At 33.4% G+C, this 21,838-nt stretch overlaps 2 pseudogenes; both read right to left on the bottom strand.

Annotated features, from left to right (window-relative positions):
• Positions 1–264: 264 nt before the first annotated feature.
• On the bottom strand, positions 265–4,366 carry LOC120195699 (annotated as a pseudogene).
• Positions 4,367–6,048: 1,682 nt separating this feature from the next.
• LOC120195228 lies at positions 6,049–20,691 on the bottom strand (annotated as a pseudogene).
• Positions 20,692–21,838: the final 1,147 nt, after the last annotated feature.

The following is a 21,838-nucleotide window of genomic DNA, read 5'->3' as shown; positions in this document are numbered from 1 at the left end:
TGCACACACTTCTCTTAGACAAAAATATTTTATAGTTTAAGAGAAATCATTGATTCAATAATTAAATCTTAATTCCATAGATAAAAAATCATTTGATGCATCTTTATTAATTATTTAAGGATGATTGAATTCACTATTAACATCTAAAATTTGGATTTCTGATTTTTTATATATTAAAAAGTTGACTAAATTCATTTTAAAGAAACTATTAAATCTTCTAATTCATATTTTGATTATTAAAACATAATTAAAAATTTCTAGAAATTGAGCACTAAAATCCCCTTTAATGGAAAAGCAGCAGAAACTGTTACAGCGCATACCACCAAATGCATTTAAAGAAAAATTCCTATAAACAGAGCTTCTGGTGTGTTCACTGTAGACAGTAAGATTGTCCAAGCATTCAACAACATTTCTACATTCCTAAAGGTTAATATGGTTAAAAAGCATTTCTACACGACCAAGAAAGAAGAAAGGAGAAACGTGGGGCATCCAACTAGCCTGACCCTGACATGTAGGACATGGCTCGCTGGAATTCTAGAGATTTTATAGCAGCATCTGGGAAATGTTTTCCATTCGGTACCCATAATCCACCTGTACGAGGCAGTAATATCTGAGCTGGACTGCTCCCTTGGCCTTCTTCACCAGCTTTAGTAGATGAGGATTCATTCTTTTTCTTTACAAATTCGAAGAACTCCGCAACTTGGCGTGCATACCTTCACCAAATCCAGTTCAGAAATAACTAAATCAAAAGGCAGATTGAATGTATGAACTTTTCAATTAAAGACGTGAAGCACGTGTAAGAAGAAGCTCTAGAACTCATGGAACCAATACATTAGACATTGTTACCACTTGAGTGCCTAGGACTTTGATATTTCAGAACACTATCCAAAAGTCTATTTTCACTGTATTGATTTGATAAACAATAGAAGCCTAGATGCTCTTTAAATATGATATGATCAAAAGAAGCTTATTTTGTAAAGCGTGCTCCTAAAAATTGGTCTCACTAGTGTACAGGCTCCAACCTTTTCAGTAAAAACAAAAGAAAATGCAAAATCAAGGATCATTCTTAATAGCTTCAGGATCAGGAGATGAAACAAATTAGAAATCAACAATTTGCCATTGAAGAACCTCTGCTATTTATTTATTTATTGGATAACTGATAAAACTCATTTGATATTCAAACCATGTTGGCACATTGATTGTTATTAAGGTTGATTTAAGGTTCAAATCCTTCCGGACCCATTAGTCTTCCTCAAATATATCCCACGTTTTTAACTAGTAAAAGATCTAAAAGCTCTCAAAATTGCTGATATAATATTCAGTGAATTGTTATCTTTCAAGCAAATATGACGAAGATTGAAGGTAAAGTTTGTCTTACTGTCTCTTTGCTTCAATATCTCTGCTGAAATCAATGTTGGGTTCACAGTCAAGTACCAAAGCAGGAACCTGTTCATAAACAAGAGCATAAGATGCAGTAGAAATTAGGAAAGCAATCTAAATTCCACGATAAAGAAACCATCATACCTTTTGAATGCTAGAGTGCATATGATTACCCTCTAAAAAGAACACCCGATCTCTGATATCAGGATGCAAAGAGCTATCCACATGAACAGGTAACTTAGTAACAGAAAGTACTCCATGATTTCCGCTTTCAAAAGGTAAAAGCCAACTCTCGTGCTTTTCATGCAAGTCACGGAGATAATCTAGGCTCACTCCACCCTCTTCTGCTCTTTTACGCAGCATCATCCTCTTATGGCATGTATCAGGACTTGCCCTTAGATAGATAAAAGCATCGGGAATAAGCCCCGGCAAGCATGATACAACTGGATCAAACCACGAGTCATAAATGCTGATCTCCATTTCATTCATCCAATTTGCTTCATGAACAGCTCGTACGAAAACCTAAATAAAGAAAAAATAGATAAATTTGTCAGCCTTGACACTCTTAGGGTTGGGGCTTTCTTAGGAAAAAAAATGAAAAAGGTTATCAGCCTAGAAACTCTTAGGTCAACTTTCTTCCTCTTGATTGGAAAAAAACAAAGGAGAAAAGAGATAACTGCAAGGATTTGAATCCAATGACTTCAGTTATTGTTGAACATAAACATAGGAACTTCTAAGATTCTTTGTTTCCATACTGGATCTAAAAACGTAGGTTAAAGAAAACTTCTTTAAACGCTGAAGATGACAATACAGAATAATAACATGCAGTGAAAAAATAAAAATAAAATGAGATGAAACTATTCAATGCTTACCATTCTGTCACTGAAAACGCTTCTTTCCATTAACCTGAGCGGCTTAAGTCCCCCAGATGACTCTCTCCTGCATAACCCTTGTAACAAAGACATAATTTTGAAAGGTATAGGCATACCTCTGTGGTTCAGCGTAAAATGCATCTAATATATTGAAATGGTCAGGCCCAACATTCTGCCATTTATCAATAGGTTCTGGAACTATCTCAACAAGATCACGCAGCTCCAATGTTTCATTAGCTATTCTTTGAAGGAATGTTGTCTTTCCAACACTGATATTCCCTTCAACACAGAATGTTAACCGTTTCTTTGCAGCTAGCTTTGTATTATCCGAATTGGAATCCTTCAGTTCTTCATCCACTCTCTCCTTAATAAAAGTCGTTATACTCTCGGCATGATTTCTGTGGATAATTCCAACAGAACTTTGTAAATACTCAACCATCTTCTGACTAGCCTTCCCAAAAAACTGCCAAACAAAAAAAGGGTAAAGCTTAACTCAACAACCAATCAAACCAAAGTATCACAAAAGTGGTTTCACCCATACCGGTAAAAACACTAGTGTGCACAAGTTGTTACGATCAATTAAATAAAAATTTCTGTTCCTCACGTTTAGAGAGTCGAAACAACCATTTGGACTGTTTTAGATACAGACGGGGCTTCTTCATTTATTCACTTTCTATCCATTACTTTCCAGCATACCTATATCAACACGGCATATGTAGAAACCACCCGCAAATTGTGGCTACCGTGCCTATGAATTATGATTAAAAGTACTTGGGAAATAATGCGAAGGAATTGGACACTATAAATATGACCATCTAAACTTAAGCACATTTCGGTCCCAGAAATTGAGAAAGCAAAATTCATTTCTTAGTGAGAAAGGAATACCTGGATATTACTTCCATAAAACAACATAACTACTTTATGTTTGCTCTTGATACTGGAAACACATTACAATAGCAGCCACCTATTTTATACAATAACTATATACTCTGGGGAGAAAAGCTTGAAAGCTAGAAAGAGTTCTATGTGTAGCAGAGACCTGAGCCAACACAATGATGCAGAGAAGACACTTAACCCACAAGTGCTGAAAAACGTATCCAGTTTCTGGCATATATCTTAAGGAAAAGAAAATGACAACCCATTGCCAGCAATACTTAAAGCAGCAAATAAAAAAGGCAACAATATGGCAATATAAATAAACAACAAAAACATTTAGCTCCAACAATCTCTTGAAAAACTGGGGAAAGATCATATTTAAAAAACTAAACACTCCAACTAAATGGACTTTAATGAAACAAAACCACTGTTTATCTCGGTCTCAATATCATCAGCATGAAAAACAGAACACAAAACATTCACATTAAAACCAGGATAGAAAAAACTAAGCCTCAACTCCATGTAAACAATTCAATCAACTTTCCGTGTAGAATAACAAATTTCTGAGGAAAAAGAAAGAGAAAACCTTATCCTTGTACAATTTCTTGAGCTCAGAAACACCTTGAATCCCATTCGCAACAAGCTTCCTCAGATTCCTAGGTCCCACACCTGGGATCGTCAACAAATCTGGACTCCCCACCAAAACCCCAGAGCCCTTTTGCCTTCTATTTAACGTAATCAGTTTATCTTCCTCTTCTTTACCTTCATTTTCATTCAAACCCTTGGACCTTTCAATTGGACTCAACTGCTCCTCCATCCCACTCGAATGGAACCAAGCCGTTCGGATACCAACTCTCCCGGGCCAAGCCCGTAGAGTGGTTCTTGTATTCAAAATGGGCTGGTAATTACAACTAGCATTGGTGTAGAACCGCCGGGAAAGAGAAGGGTTCTTATTGGTAAGAGAGGTGGCGAGGGCAGAGCCGCAGCCTGGAAGAGGGGCTGTGGGCATTTTTAAAGAAGTAGTATTAGTAGTAGAAGCAGCAGAGGTCAAAGGAAGAGAAAGGGAAAGGAAAGGCAGAGAGGGTCTAAGGGAAGAGGTGCAAAGAAGGGGAGGGCCAGAAGGGCTTCTTCTTATCAGTTTCTGCATCCCTCAAACGCATTTCACGGACTTTCTGTTTGGTTTTCAATTCAAAGTGGTCAAATTGAAGAGAGGAAATATGAAAGGAAATCTCAAAGCTGCGAAGAGGCGGGAAGAAGATGGAAAGAGAAAGAAACAGAGCTTTGCTTTTACTGCTGTTGCCAAGGCTTTTTTGTTAAGTAGGGTTTTTGAGTGGATTACTACTATTCCTGAAAAAAATAAAATAAAAAACAGAATTCAGATATCAGAACAGCTGCAGCTTTAGGGGTTTTAGATTTTGTATACAAATAATAATTTCACATTTTCTTTAAAAATATATAAATTTTAAGATAATGTTTGATTTTCTTTAAAAAAACGAACATTGATATTCAGAATCCTTTTAATTCGATAAAATACGGTTATTTTCCGTTTCGTCGAGCAAATAATTCAAATAATATATATATATATATATAAGTGTTGAAAAATTAATTTAAAATTTAAGTTATTTATTACAATAATTTTGGAATTTTTATGTACTTGTGATGAGTTTCGTAAAATATAATAAATAATTAAAACTTAACATATTCTCGTAACGAATTCTATATAATTTTCATGAAATTCACGTTATAAATTATATATTTTTTTAAATATTTTTTGAAAATCGTCACGATAACATAAGACTTTTAGTTATTTATTATATTTTCAACGCGTGTTTTTCAATTTTATCTCACGCACACAATATTTTTCATGTGGTGACACGTGTGCATATTACAAGTTCATTTTCACTCTAACAAGATGATGACACGTGTCATAATAATGTGTCGACACATATCATCTCCTAATTAGAGAGTTAATTTTTTTTAAATAAAATTAAAATTAGAAATAAAATGATAAAATATGAATATAATAAAGATCACATATATAATAATTATATTAATCTTTCAATTATCATGTCAGTATTTTCGTCAGTAACTTTATTAATAATAATTATTTTAAAAGATCGATAATTAAAATAAAATATATTAATAATTAACTGCTGATCAGTGTATTAATCCTAGATACTTCTATCTACACAGAATTGTTTTATCCCCATCTTTTTACTTGACAGTGATCTCGTATAATAACGTATAATTGCGAGCAATATGATGAAAAGTAGTCAACAAATAATTTTAAAATTAATTTTGTTTGCACCAATGCTTACACATATACTGGAATTGCTGCTTATTTTCACGTTCTTGAAATTTGTGGTAATTCTTGGTGAGCTCATTTCTTTGAATATGGCAAGATGGTTGACATGGTGTTAGCGTATTTGGTCAAGCCGTTGAATTCATAAATGTCTAAAGATTGACCTCATGAGCTGCCTGGTAAAGGTATCAGTACTCACACTTCACGTTCATATTAATGGACAATTTAGACTGACGCAAGATGTTATGCTAAATAGATAAACTTATAAAATTTAAGGGACGAAAATATATTTAATAGAAAATACAAGTAAAATACTTAATTTATATGAGAATTTGAAAAATTTTAAGAGTGACCGCCCCTTCAGCCCCTCTCCTTGTGTCTAAGCACCTTAACGAAAACAGATTCCAGGAGTTCATGGATAAATCTGTGATCAAGCTAGACTAAACAATCGGGGATTCTAACCAAATGGATTCCATGAATGGAAACAAACCTCGAAATTCAACTATTTCAGTGGAGTGTTCAAAGAAAACAATACTTGCAGTTTCTCCAACATTGTGGACAGCTACTGAATTTCAAGTAGACCACAAATCACATTAACAGAATTCAGTGCTTGTGAAAGAAATATATCTTATTCTTTTCGGTGGTTCAGAGCCAAGTACGATCAGGGTGAGGAATGGAGTCATGTCTCAGTAAAACAGTTTAGTTTTGTTCATATTCCTAATTTTTCTACCAACTTCGGCAACAATGAAAATAAAGTCAACTGATTAGCAGTGCTATTTATTTCCAGTATTGCCATGTCAACCCAAGACACTTTAGAAGAAAATATATGCAAGAAACGTCATTGAATATGCAGTTCTCCAACTGTTGAGAAATAAGCAAATAGCTCATTTCTAGAAGCCTTACCAGGAATCAGCTTTGGTTGGGACATCTAGCTGCCAATTTAACCCCAGAAAATATAAATTAGCAAATATATTTTATAACTTATTACATCACGTTTCAACAAAGGGGGCAATTTTTTAACCTAAAATAGTGAGTTAAGTGATCAGCAATAACTCACAAATTCAATGGACTTCATGAACGTACCATTTTGAACTGTGTTCACCGCTGAAGTCTGAGATGAGGTCATTCAATTCATCAACAATAGCTTTGTAGCAGAAAATATATTGATCCTATTAAATGGTATGTAGAGAGTCAGTCAAAACTTAGCAAGTTAGAAAACAAGAATGTGAAAGGTGAAAATTAAAAAGTAAATGAGCATGTTCAAACACTCTCATCATAACAAAATCTGAACCTATTTCTCCTTGTTGATTCTAACATAATGGGCTTCTCATTATGAAGATAGGACCAAAGAGCTATCCTAGTCCCATCCTTTACAATGTGTGCTAACATAACGAGCAATAAAACATTGAGTAATGAAATAATCTTGATGTTTAATCTCTTCTCTCTCTCTCTCTCGCTCTCTCTTTTGGGTACAAAGGAACTCAGGATTAAAAGCCAGCCCTTGCTGGAAGAGGTGGGGGAACTATTCAAGCTCCAAGTTCTCGGTGGCTAGTATGATTACTTGCCAAAGATGAATTCTTTCATGAAATTCTACAACATAACAGCAAACGGTGCAAAACTTATAACAGCTCTCAGAAGAGCCTTTTGATGCAATTATACTGTACATGCAAAGATATCTTTAATAATTGCTTAAAATGTTTCTAACCAATAAGCCAAAGACATTGTATTGTAATGCATAAATGAACCAAGTAATTTGTTGCTTATTTTTCTCTTTTGGTGTGATTGCTGCAAAGTCCCTAATAAAATTCTCGCATCCTTAGCATTAGTGCTGACCATGATTTCCATATGGCTCTTGATACTTTAAGGAACTTGCTGTATCCTAATAGCTTAGCAACTTGAAATAGTGTATGGCAATCAGATGTTCTCAAATTAAAATCTGAATTTCTAGACGTGGAAGTAATACCAAGGTTTGAACCATTCCAATGCGCTGGGACCTGAATATAGATACGGTATTAGCAAGGTCTAACGCAGATATGTCCCCGATGAGGATTCTCTGGACAGTGTTATGAATTGCACAGTATGTTCCAGTTCTCCCGATACCTGCACTGAGACAGAGAGAAATTGTCTCAGGCAGATAAATAACAGACTTAACCCTTGACCCATATATTAAAAAATAAACACGAGTTGTACCTGCAATGCACCAGTATTGGACCAATACTTACTGGTACTTGTAATAGTCTTTTCAAGATTTCACGGACAGCAAGGGTGTCAGTGGGAACTCCATGGTCAGGCCATTCAGGATACTGAATGTGCAAACAGATAGTGCTGGATCTTTTGACTGCAAAATCATACCCAAAGGAATCAGGAAAATAGTTCTTTAGATGACTAAAAAGAAGTAATTACTTTTCAGTTCCTTATAAATATAGAAAACGGTTTGCCTTAATGATCAATACAATTGTTGACTTTTTTCATTTTTCTCGTGGGGGAGGAGATTGTAAAATCTTCCACGTGAATCATTTTCTAAATTATTTTAAAAAAGGGATGCTCAACAATCATCAGTTTACTGTAGATTTACAGTTCCCACAATCTGCAAAGGATGGTCAAATAAACAACTACTGAAAATTTACAGTTCTAACCCACAGCATAAACAAGAAATTAATAATATATCCCACTTACATGTTATTTCAGAATCTGTAGCAAAGTTACTCGAGAAAAAGGTAACTAATAATGAGTTACTCATATATATATATATATTTATAGAAGTAGGAGGCCTCATTAAAAATCTCTCTCAATGAGTTACTCATATTTACTTAAACTTCAAGTAATTTAGGTAATTAATACCCCAAAAAGAAAGAAATATCAATCCAACTAACTCCTAAAGAGACCAATATGCATATTAATCGACCTGAAATAACTTCAATATATATACAAATGTTGTTATGGAAAGGTTGTCATTCATTATATTGTGAGAAACAAGAGCTTTATCATTGGTAGTATTATCAGTTATCCTTAAGAGTTGTGGATGCTTAGAAGAAGTGGTTGGTAGGACTTTATTTAGCTTGATATACTTTTTTTAATTTATCACCGGTATCCATCTATTGATCGATTAATCCAAATCGAATTTTACATAGGCCCATTGGGCGACCCTACAAACTCAATTTCCAATACTTTAATTGTTGTAATCTCTACTTAAGGGGACAATGGTTATAACAAAGTCAATTCAAATTTTTATCAAAACCCTAAAAAGATATCTTCGTCTCTCTCTAGATATTCCTAAAGGTTTCAGGCTCTTTTTGAAGACCTTGAATGATTTTCCCAAACATCGCAGGTGAAATTACTGAAAAAGAGGAGATAGTTTACAGGAAGAGAAAGTATTTTTCTTTTCATTCCAACAATGTGAGTAAGCAGCCTGGTTATATAGGTTGCGTATACCACAGTGGAGTCCTATTTAGATTAGTGTTTACATAGGAGTCCAACTAGGTTACATCTTTGTCTAAAAGTCTCATCTTAGTATATATCTATCTTATCTCCTAACTAGATAAACCTAATCATGAAAGACAACTTTAATAAAATAAAATACATATTAAATCTGGATTCATTCTACACTCCCCCTCCGGCTGAAGAGTATATGTTGTATAATCCCAGCGACATAATCCATCAAAGCTAGTTTTTGGAAGAGCTTTGGTGAGGATGTCAGCTAGTTGCATCTGAATAGGAACATAGTTCAATTTGACAGCAAAATTATTGACTTTCTCTGAAATAAAGTTTCTATAAATCTCCACAGGCTTAGTTCAGTATCGATTAACAAGATTCTTAGCAATGCTTATGAAAGATTGGTTGTGACTTTGTATCTTGAATTGATCATTAAAATCCACCGTTAACTCTTTCAATAATCTCTAAATCCACATTCCTTCACATATTCCTAGTGCACGTGCTCGAAACTCAACTTACAACACAACTTCTTGAAACTATTGATTGCTTCTTATTACTCCATGTAATAAGATTACCCCAAAACAAAGGAGCAATAGCTGTTTGTAGACCTCCTTTCAATTAGATCTCCAAACCCAACTTGCATCAGTATATTTCAACTTCTCGACTTTCACTTCTTTTAAAAATTAAACCATAACCAGGTGTTACTTTGAGATACATGAAGATTCCATTGACTGCTTCTAAATGCTCTTCTCTAGGGTCATTCATTTATTGACTGACAATACCTACTGGAAAAGCAAATATCCAATCTCATATGGGATAAATAAATTAACTTCCCCATTAACTTTTGGTATTATTCTTTATTAATTCAAAATCCATCTCTCAGCTATAAGTTGGGATTCATGGTTTTTTGCTGGTTTATACCCAAGCTTACCGGTCTCTGTCAGCAAGTTCAGAATATTTTCCTTTGCGAGAACAAAATCACATCTCTGGATTAAGGAACCCCCATCCCTAGAAAATACTTGAGAGTGCCAAGATCTTTGATTTCAAATCAACAAGAAGTTGGACTTTTCAGGCTACTGATTTCTTTAAGGTCATCTCCATTTATTATAATATCATCAACATAAACAACAAGATGGTATTTTTACCTTTTGATGAAACCTTCAAGAACAATGTGTGATCTTATTGACACTGACTAGTCGTAGTTAATTAAAGCTTTTGTAAGCATGTCAAACCATGCATGAGGATACTGTTTCAGGCTATACAGTGATTTATTTAACTTACGTACGTTGTAGCCATTTGAGGAATTTTCTAAACCTAGAGGTATCCCATGTACACATCTTCAAAATCTCTATTCAGGAATGCATTTTTTAGAAAAAAATTCTTAACTAATGAAGAGGTCAATCTTCATTCATTGCTAGTGATAGCAGTACTCGAACTATGTGCTTTGCAACTTTACACTCCTTGTAATCAGTTCCATATGATTGAGTGAACCCTTTTGCCACCAATCTTGTTTTGAATCTTTCAATACTATCATCAGCCTCATATTTGACAATGAATATCCATTTGCAGCCCACTATTTTCTTGTGGTAGTTCAGTGAGTACCCATATCTCATTACTTTCTCTGGCCTTAATCTCTTCTTCAACAGCTTTTTTCAAATTGGATTTAGCAGTGCTTCATTGATTTTTTATTTTTTTTTGGAATTTATATGTTGTCAAGAAACATAGTAAATACTTGATATGATGGTAATATTTTTTCATAGGCCACAAACCTCTCAATAGGATAATTAATGTTGTTCAAGTTCTTGACAATGTGTGATGTGCTTTATATTTTCCGTAGGTCGACCCTCCTAGTATAGATATGAAGTTCATAATTATTTTCAAGTTTATTTTTGGATGGTGTTTTGGTTGGAGAGTCTTGAGAAGGAAAGTTTGTTGGTTAAGAAGAAAATATGTCTTTTTGACTGGTTTCTGGTTTAGTGTAAGATGGAATACGTTGAAGGTTGTCCCAAAACTGAAATTCCTTTGAATTCTCCCTCTGAATGAAAACTTTGGTAAATTAAAGTTGATTTTCAAAGAATGTGACATCCATTGAAGTATACATTTTTTGAGTGAAAGAAGAGTAACATTTGTAGCCCTTTTTATTAGATGAGTAACCTAGGAATACACATTTAACAGATTTAGGATCAAGTTTGATTCTATACAGGTGATGGATGTAAACAAAGGTGGAACAAAAGATCAGAAGAAATAGACTTGGAATGAGAAAATTATTATAGGAGAACATCACAAGGTCTTTTGAATTCTAAGACTTTGCTAGGCATTCTATTAACGAGATAGGTTACAGTAAGAATGGCGTCCCCCATAATTGTTTGAGAACACTCGTAGAAAACATTATAAACCTAGCAACTTCCAACATATGTCTATTTTTTTCTTTCGGCTATTCCTTGTCACTGAGGTATGTTAACACAAGAGTTGACATGGATTATCCCTTTTTCCTTAAAGTAAGAGCCTAAGGATGTGATAAAATATTCACTCCCATTGTCTGTTTTAAGGACTTGAATTTGTCTTTCAGATTGGGTTTCAACCATAGTGTGAAAAGATTTGAATAAATAACCAGTTTCAAAATTTTCTCATACACGGCAAGTCCATGTTGTCCTAGAATAATCATCTATGAATGAGAGGAATCATCTAACCCATTAGTATTTTTTACTCTTAAAGGTCTCAAATGTCACTATGAATGATTGAAAAAGGAGATGAGGGTTTATATTTAATGTTAGGGTAAACATGGCAAGTGTATTTTGCAAGTTGGCATATTTCACAAGAAAAAGATATGGGACCTTTCAAATAAATTTGGAAACAACTTTGCAAGGCGTTGAAAATTGAGATGACACAGGCAAAAATGCCACAAAATTATTGGGTTTGAAATAAAATTAAAACCGAGGAACAAATAACATACAATAAGGGTGCATTTGGTTCACGGAATGTAAGATTACCGGCGGGAATAAGATTACTGGAATCTAACATTACCTAACATATTACTGGGAATTTTGCATTGTTGTGTTTAGTTCGTTTAACAAGAATGTAAGATTACAGTGTTTGGTTAAAGGAATAAAAGATTATTAGAATGTATATTTTACCAAATTATCCTTATTATATATTTATTTTTTAACAAGTTGAATTCTACTATAATTAATTTATATATTTTCTTTAAAAAAATTAAATTCATAAAATTTATATAATTTTTTTTCAAAATTGAAAAGATAAATAGGTTTAATGAAAGGGTAAAATTTTATTTTAACCCCTGAACTTCATATAAAATTCTAATATGATTTTTTTTTGTAAATCTAAAATAGTTTAAGGATAAATTTGCAATTTAACCTTCATATAATTTTTTTTATTCAACGACAAAAGAATAATATTTTTTTTAAAAAATAAGGAAATTTTAGTCTAAAACGCCGAGAATGTAACAATACCTAAGGGAAGGGGGGAATCACACTCCTGGTAATAAGCCCCAAAATACTACTGTTAGGAATAACTTATTACCGGAGGTTGAGAATCTTTACAAACCAAACGGGGGAATCACATTTCATTCCCCCTGATAATCTCACATAACCTGATCCAAACTCCTCTAAAGCACAACTTGTGTGAACTTCTCTTATTGGAGAGGAGTCCCTAAACACTGTCAAACACCTTCCCCGAATCCAGTGTGTTGAATTCACAAATTTTTTTAATGAAATTTAGCAACAATTTAATTCACCACAAAGCTTAATAATAGAAATGAGATTGCAAACAAATTTAGGGACACAATTTCACTAATTATTTAATCCAATTAAATAATCATAAATCACCCAGTGTTGTAAAAACCAAATTGGATAACTGGGAATTGGTTAGTTAAACTATTTGAACAATGCTATTAAACCGTTCTTGAATTAAAATGTTATTAAGCGCCATAAACTAGAAAACCAAAACTGATTGAGCTGAACAAAAAAAAACGCATAATTGGGTCTATATATGTTTTTGTTTAATATTTTAGTTTTTATACGTTTAGCCCAATTTATTTTGTTAATTTTTAGCTCAATCTACCCTACCCAATGTCCAAAGAGTTTTATCACATTTGAACCCTAAAAACATGCAAATTAAGTTAAGAACAAACAAAAATGTGAATTTAGGGATTATTGTCATCTGCAACAAGCTTAGGTGAAGCTACTGCGCTTTCAACCTCATCAATTAATATTGTTGTTTGCCACAGGGGTGCTTAAAGGGTTGAGCAATTCGCGAGCTGTTCGAACTCGACTCAATTAATACTCGACTTGGATTGATTTGATTCGAACACAAACTTGACTCGAGACCTTAATAAGTTGAGTCAAGAAGGTCCAACTTGACTCGATAAGTTCGCGAGTAGTTCATTTAATTTTTAGTAGTTACTTTAAAAATTATTCCATTAAAAAAATCCAATAATAATTACTAATTTACTAATGAATAATAAGAAATTACTAAATTACTAATTAATAATTACTCCTAAATTACTAATCTATTAATTTTTTAATAAACGATAAGAAAAATATTAAATTATTAATTTACTATACCCAAAAATCAAACCCTAATTATTCTATCCAAAAAAATTAATGAGCTTAACAAGCAATGAGGTGAGTTGAGCAACAAATTTTTTAACAAGCACAAGTCGAGCAAATTTTAACAAGCTTAAGGAGCAATGAGTCATGTCAAGCAACAAATTTTTTTAAGGAACACGAGTCGAGCACTGCCCAACTTACCATCGACTCGCTCAATAAGCACCCCTAGTTGCTATCACGTTTTATTTGCTTAAGCATTTGTTGCTTAGTTAAGGCTGAAAGTCGCAACTACCGCGAAAACTCGCTTGCTTTTTCTTCATTGTTTGCTTCTCTAGGGTATAGAAATTGTTGCTCACCAAGGACAGAGCTTGAGAGGGGCCAAATTACTGAACTTCAAAAATACAAAGGCTTATTAATTATTTGAACTCAATTTGGGGGTAAGGCCTAATTTGTCTAATTTAAACTTATTGGATCCTAAATTGCAATTAGACTAAAATTTTTGGGGCACAACCCCTCCCACCCCTTTTTTTAGTTCCGTCCTTGTTGCTCAACTCATTTCTTCTAGATCTTGGTGCCGTGAAACCAATGGTCAATGTCAATTTCTTTTCAAATTGGAGATGAGGCAGTGATTTAAGGCCATGAAGTTAAAAAGAACATGAATCAAAGGGGCTTAAATTTTGAATGAGGTTTTAGACATCGGGTTGCAATAGCACATGGTTCTACGAAACCAGCTTTGGAATGAAGCATATGATTTTCATAAAGAGAGAGAACAGTTTATTATTGTTTTTAATCTGTACTTCTGCATTAATTTGTTGAGCTTTAAGATGGAGCAATGCCATCTTTTTTAATAAATGTTTTTAAAAATATTTTCACAAGTACAAAAGGTTATATGGAGAAGAAAAAAAATCAATTTAATCTCAAAAAAGTAAATCTAACTTATTTTTAATAATTGAATCGGTGGGACAGGTTGAACCAGATCGATTGAATCAACGACCAGAGACCGAAAAGATCAATACCCGATCTGATTTTTTTAAAACACTAAAATCTGCTCCTTTCTACCAGCTTCTAGAATCTACCTGCATCTCCAGTGTAGTCTATTTGGAGATTTTGATACCAATCAAGGCCCTACCACTTAAATGAAAAAATTACCGGGAAATTATCAACCATTGAGTTTTACAAGATTAAGGTGGTGTTTGTTTTTGAAGAAGTAAAAGGTCTGCAGTCTGTGGACGACATCTGCAGACATATACAACAGAAGAGGTGAACTAAAAGTCTACAGTCTGTAAGAAGAAGACTGCTTGTTTTTTAACGTCTGCAGACTGCTAAAATAAACTAAAATATAAATAAACTGATTTTTTTAAACTTAAAAGAGTTTTTCAATACTGAAATTTAAATAATTTTAGTTTTATAATACTGAAATTTAAATAATTCATACAACTACAATAATAAATTTTTTAGAAAAACAAACACCACCTTATTAATTCTATTATAAGTCTCACATGATCATATGCATTATTAGTTTTATAAGTTTTATAGAATAAAATTTATAAATGATCATTAAATTATATGATTTTTTTTAAACATTAAATTATCTAAAGTTATATAATAATATTAAATTTTGAATTTTATTATCATATGACACAACAACATTAATTATCATTAAACTATTATTAATCAATGAATCATACACCTCTTTTTTTAAATATTAATTATCATTAAACTATTATTAAATATGTAATTATGTAATACTTTTAAATTTTTTTAAATATATATTCATAATTTATTTTTATAATTATATGATATTTTTAGAAAATATTTTTTAATTTATCAAATTATTTTATGATTATTTTTATTTAATTGTGATTATATTTTAAATTTTAAAAACATAATTTATAATTTTTTATATTTTATATTTTAAAATCTTAATTATCAAACAATAAAATCATTTTTTATTAAGCAATGTGGTTTAAATACTTACATTTCGTATAAAAAGTTTAAATATAATTTAAAATAACAAATCCAAAAAAATTATATTTAAACTTAAATCAAAATAATTAAAATAAATATAAAATTTTAATAATTTATAAAATAATTTATATGATATAAAATTAAATATCTAAATATATTAAAATTAATATTTAATTTATTTAAAAAATTAATATTAAAATTAATATCTATATATAAAATTAAATATAAAATCTCTTTGAAGATGTTAGAAGACGTCTGCAGACATAAGGCCACGTCTACGCCGCGCAGTTATTAGAAGAGCTTCTGTCTTCTAAAAAATAAACAATCTGCGAAGCCCAATGTCTGCGCGTAGTCTGCGCGGTGCAGATATAAGAGATTTGAAGAGGTATAACAGTAAAAACAAATACCACCTAAGTCGCAAATAGGAGTTATTGGAACTACTGAAACAATTTTCTTGTTCTCAACCATTTTAGTAAAAAAAAAGTTAAAATCAAACCCAAAGAACACCTTGAATAGTATAATTATAGCAACCAAGAAATAGTCAATAAGTGACATTTGAACCGAAACCAGTCAAAGACAAGGGAGCAAGGAGACACCAGAAATATGGCAACATCAACAGCAGCAAGCAAAACTCAAGATTCTAACATAGTGGGTGTTGTGTGAAAAACATAGAATACTTTGATGGCAGCGCACGAGGTTTATGCGCAGACTAGATGACCACCAAACTTTTGGGGTTAGCCGACAATGGTGCTCTAACTCTTATGAGGGTGGCGGTGAAAGAAGAAAAAAGGGATAATGAGTAAGTACAAAAATTTTGTTCTTACGGTTTTGAAAATTTTGAAACAATGAGAACTAGCCCTTAAATCTGTGTATTGGCTCTGATGTCCTATTGAAACAGAAAAGTAAACAAGATGAAAATAGAAATTGAAAGTGAATACTTTTCTTATGTAGCGAACCCATGATACAAGGTATTTATACAATATATTATACACCTATTTAGTGATTCAATCCTTAAGGATTAGCCCGATCAATCTGTAACCTCATTTTCACAGGCTGAAAATGTCACTCTCAGTATAGTCAACATTAACTACTAAAATGGCCTTTGTTTCAACAACAATGACGATTGATGGATGTATGAGCATCGGACTAATGTCAACCACTTTAGAGGAAACTACCTTTCGCCAAGTTTATCCCGACTCTAGGCTTGAAGACATGGTTTTTCCCAGGAGGGGAGTATTATTCCAGTCGGTTGATAGTTGTTAGATAGGACTCTGAGGAGATGTTAGATAGAAATTAGAATGAAAAATTTTAAGACTCTTAAAATAGTTGTGTTTCACAGGATCTTATTTAATTTGATATGCTTTCTTTTAAGTATTGTAATCTTTATTTGAAGGCACGATGAATAAAATAAAGGTAAGTCAACTTTTTATCAGAATCGTATAAAGAAATCTCGGTCTATCTCTATTGAGTCCTAAAAGTTTCACTCCCTTAGAAGAGCTTGAGCTTTTCATTTATTATTATGATATTTTATTATTTGTCTTATTTATTAATTATTAGATGCATATAAATAGATGGCTAGGATTATTGGTTATTTAAGATTTAAATCTAAGGCTAGGATTACAATTTTTCTTGTAACCATGGTAGAAGGGGTAAAATAGCTTTACAGAAAACCTTGTTATTTTATTTGAATTGATAAACTTCAAAATCTATAGGTTTATACAACCCCCTATGTTTTTCTAGAGTATCAACTTCTATCTTATCCATTTTTCAGGCTTATTTCTTTTGATTGCAGCTATTTTCTTCCTAAACCACACCAACGTAGTATAAAATTAGCAATAACAAAAATCATACCTCCGTATGATGAGGATCACGAGTCATAGATATACACTCTTCTAAGAAGTCCTACTTCAGAACACCTGCTGATGTATATACAAAATTTCCCCCAGAATGAAGAGCACATGCGCAAAACTGCTGGGACAAGAGACAATCCCCAAAGCATGTGCGACAACAGCTTTCATCTGCAATCCCGAAAAGACAAAATCTAACATGAGCATTTTGAAAGACCAGATTCTCTGATATATATTGAAACGGTGGTGGAAAATCTTTACTATTTTCATTTACCCACGATATTTTAACTTTTTCTTCTCCCCTTGTTATGTCAATTGCATCATGAAGCCACCTTATTTCATCAGGTGCAAGTCCATGCTTCGGAACAGCCATCAATTCCTTCCCACCCACATTGTCAACACATACGTTTGTAGAGCACTGAACATTGAAAGATTCGTTTAACATCCTGCCTAGAAAGCAACCATTTTGTGTATTGCTCACAGCATTAAGAACATCCCTTACACGAGTTTGCTTCAGTATATCAAGAGCCGGTATCACATTAACGTCTTGCAATTTGTTAGAGGAATTAGTTGCCAATTCCAATATGCACTCACACATATCACTCAAAACTTTTAATACGTCAAAATTAGGGTCAATGAGTTTGTATGACTGTAGGCACCTCTGCTCCATCAGTTCTCTAAGTTCATCTACACTAGGCAATTGGAAATTTGGTCTTCCAATAGCAGAATTGTAGCTTATAGAAATCTTCACCTCTCCCAATGGTGTTGAGGCAATTTCAAGACCAGAAGGAATTTCTTTAGGAACAGTAGCAAGGTCACAGCTGCTATGCCTCTCATTCATTGAAGCTGAAGCACCAGCTCCTACAATTTTATCTGCATGCAAGGATTCTGGAGGTTCCTGCCAGTGTGGTTTTGCAGTCGAAAAGTCCCCCGCTGAAAAACCTCTTTCGTTTAATGAATCTGTTAAAAAAGTGTTAATAGTAAAATAAATATGGACTAAAATCATTAGAAAACAGAACAAAAACAAAAAACTTAAGAAAGCCAGCAATTACAATTTTAATATCGAACAATATAATAGTAATAAATGTTAATTAGCATATTCTCTATCTCAAAGATGTATTTATATGCAACAAACTAGGATCAATCATTGAAGTAACTACCAAAAAAAGTATCCTTATACGTATTGATTGACAGAGTCCTCACTATGGTATTCTGCTTCCCCTAATATGAGCAGCAAAATTTACAAGTAAGATGGGAAGCTGCATCTTGGAGAAGGAATCACTGGCAGAAAGACAGCATGCTTAAGATCAAGAGGCCAAGAGAAGCAATGTAATAATAAATTAAATACAAAAATGGACTGCCACTTCAGGAAACTGAAGAAATATTTTCTGGAGTACAGACATCTAACCACTAAAATAACATAAATGCAAACTATTAAATCATAAAACTGAAGAGGTTGCACGTATATTGAATTCCTTGTCTAACAGTGATGTAAAGCACAACCAAAATGTAAAAGAAGGAACAAGTATAGACTGCAACTTCATTATCCTATGGAGAAGAGCATATATATGCATTACATTTCTACTCCTCTTTCTTTGGTAATAGATTAAGCATCTGTCTCAAGTACTTTGTGGGGAAACAAGCTGAAATCATGAATGTCTAACTCTAACCAGAAATTATGGTAACAGGTTTACAATATGAGGCCTAAATACTATGAAAAAATCCATGGGATATATACCAATATGGAACACTCCAGACCATTGTTTTTATGCATTTTTTTTGGATAAATTGGAAATCACAAACCATGAATATTTTGCCCCTTTTTTCTATATATACAATCCTACCCTCATGAGTCAAGACACAAAAAAGTGCATAGAAAGGATTAAACTAAATGTTGTAGAATGGCCACCAAAAGGACCGTTTCCACTATTCTTAAACACTTGTTCCTGCCAGCCATATGAATTAAGAAAAATATAAACAATCCAGTAATCCACTATAAGCTTATCCATTTCATAGTACATATTACAAAAATCCCATAACATGTAAATGGACTAAATGAAATTAGCTCTAGAGAATTGCCATAAGGTTAATCAAATATTGATTTGAAATGAAAATTGAACTAAGGAATAAAAAAGGCATTTCATATGGGAATTACAATAACTTACCTGGGTGAATAACTGAAATAGGAATCTCATCCGCAGGAATGTCATCATTAATCGGCTATTCCTTGGGAATTATCAAAGCATGAGTAACTGGCAAACTTATTTTAGGACTAATACCAGGATCAGGTGCTGGCTCTTTAATGCACAATGCTTGAGATGCTCTCTTGAGGCCATTCCTATCGGAAGCAACATGAGGTGATATAGGTTCCTTTCCTTTGTAGCTGCCATGCATTTGAGATAAATGTGAATTGGATTAGGTCTTTCTTGTACCGCCAGAGGAATAGGTTCTACAGTTTGCTTCCCTTTATTCCTACCACCTTGATGGGGTGAAACAGGAGCAGGAGATGTAGGCCGAGATGAAACAGGTCCAACTGAAGCGGGCAGAGATTCTGTCCTTATATTTTCAACATTACATTTAAGTGGCTGTTGTTGCAAAGGAACAGGAAATAGTTCATCCTCCTCGACTTTAGGCTTTTTAAAAATGGTTCCAGCCACATTAGAGCTGTCATTTCCATGAGAACATGATTCCTGATCATACGTTTTCTCAGGCGTCTTCTTTTTAAGGGGCGTACAACCTCATCAGGTACAGAACCTTCTTCTTCAATATCTTCCTCCTGGTAGGTAAAGCAGTCTAACCATGTCAGTCAACATCATATAGGAGAACAAGGAAAACAAGAAATATTATGCAGGGCCAGCATAAGTTAGAGAAATAAGTCGCATACATTGCTGTTCTTGTCTGCTTCATGTTCTGGCACCTGAAAAGCACAAAGATCAGCAAACCAATATACGACAAGTGATAAGAGTTAAAACTAAACCAAAACAGATTACAAAGGAAAATGTACCTTACTATTGTCCTCTTCAAAGATAGCATCAGCAAGAACTCTAAAATTCTCTGATTCAATTAGCTCCCAATTCTTGTCATACAGCTTTAGAAGCTTCTTCAATACCGGTTTCACTTTTTCCTTGCTGATTCCTATTTCCTCCATCGTGCGGAAGGCCTGCTTAATTCTGGGGTTTGGTGCCATAATGCTTGATAAGCTATCAGTTTTGCACGCTTGCAGACATCATCGCTTAAACCCACACTTTCCCATTTTGGGGAAGATTAAGGTAGGAAACAACACTCAGTCCAGGAATGAAAGTAGAAGAGTAGCAGCAAGAAAATAAAATGTTGTATTTGTAAACCAAATGCAAGAAAGATTAAAAAAATGGCATACATAACTAACTGGACACTTCCATTTAACTTTAAAAGCCTACACTATACAACTAAATTAAGATAATTAAAGTTCAAGAAAGAAAAATAAAAGCTAAAGCATCCATGATTACATGCAAAAAGGACAAGCCATTAAGCTGTTTACATTACGAAGCCAAACCCTAGAAGCAGATCAGAATGAATCTTTCTTTAAAAAAGTTCAGAGCCTTGGAAAATAGGGAGGCACGGTAAGCCTCTGCTATAACCGAAAAGGGGTAAAAGAAAAGCGAAGAAAATAAAGGCTAAAACCCTTTAAAATTTCTATTTTATTCTTCTTTTTACGGTGTCGTTTCAGTGACCAAACAACTACAATCACCGAGCTTACTGCATCATATTCCGGTCAGTTCAACACTTACGAGGAAAAAAAATATTCTAGCCGGCAGTTTCTCAGGAGACAAACATAACTTAGGCCAAGAAATCATCAAAATTCTCACAATCTTGGGAAATAGGAATGCACAGTATAGAATCTATAATGTAACCAAAAAAAAAAGACGAGGGAAAACTAAAGGCTAAAATGCTTAAAATTTTCTATTTTCCTCTTCTTTTAACGGAACCGTTTTGGCTTGCTGCAATATCCGTAACGCGGGTGGCGGAGATAGGCAGGCAGTTTACACAAACAGAACTTTAGACATGAGATCATCAAAACTAGGTGAAATGGCAAAAAAGGAATCAATGCAGTCAGCCGAGACAAACAGAAATAAAGCGTTTCGGTTTCAAATATAACCAGATTTCGTCATGAGAGTAACCTTGGTAGGCGAAAGAGGGAAAAGAATTGAAAAAAAAACAGAGATTTCAAGGTTTTGACTTCTGATTTTCTCGAGGAAAAACAACCCCCCCCCCCCAAACAAATTTTTTTTTAGAGGGTTTAGTTAACTCTGACTCTGAGTCGACTGATGGTGACTGTACTGAGTCTTGACATCTCGACTCGACTCGACAATATGTAGCGCGTGCAGACGCGCAAAATGGCCGATTGGAGGAACTATAGGGTTCTGGACTCAGGTGAGTATCACTGGACATATTCGTGTAACTCGGATTAATCGTTTTCAATCCAATCTAGTTAAATGATATATGTATATTTGAGTTTTTTTTAATTTAATTATATCTATTTATATTATTTATGATATTAATCAATTATAATTTAATATACTCTCCAAATCAATCGATTCTATTATTGATCACTTC

The sequence above is a fragment of the Hibiscus syriacus genome, unplaced genomic scaffold (assembly GCF_006381635.1).
Source record: "Hibiscus syriacus cultivar Baekdansim isolate YM2019G1 unplaced genomic scaffold, ASM638163v2 tig00004620_pilon, whole genome shotgun sequence".
Lineage (NCBI taxonomy): Eukaryota > Viridiplantae > Streptophyta > Magnoliopsida > Malvales > Malvaceae > Hibiscus > Hibiscus syriacus.
Note: the sequence above shows the minus strand (reverse complement) of the source record. Positions and strands in the feature narration are given on the sequence as shown.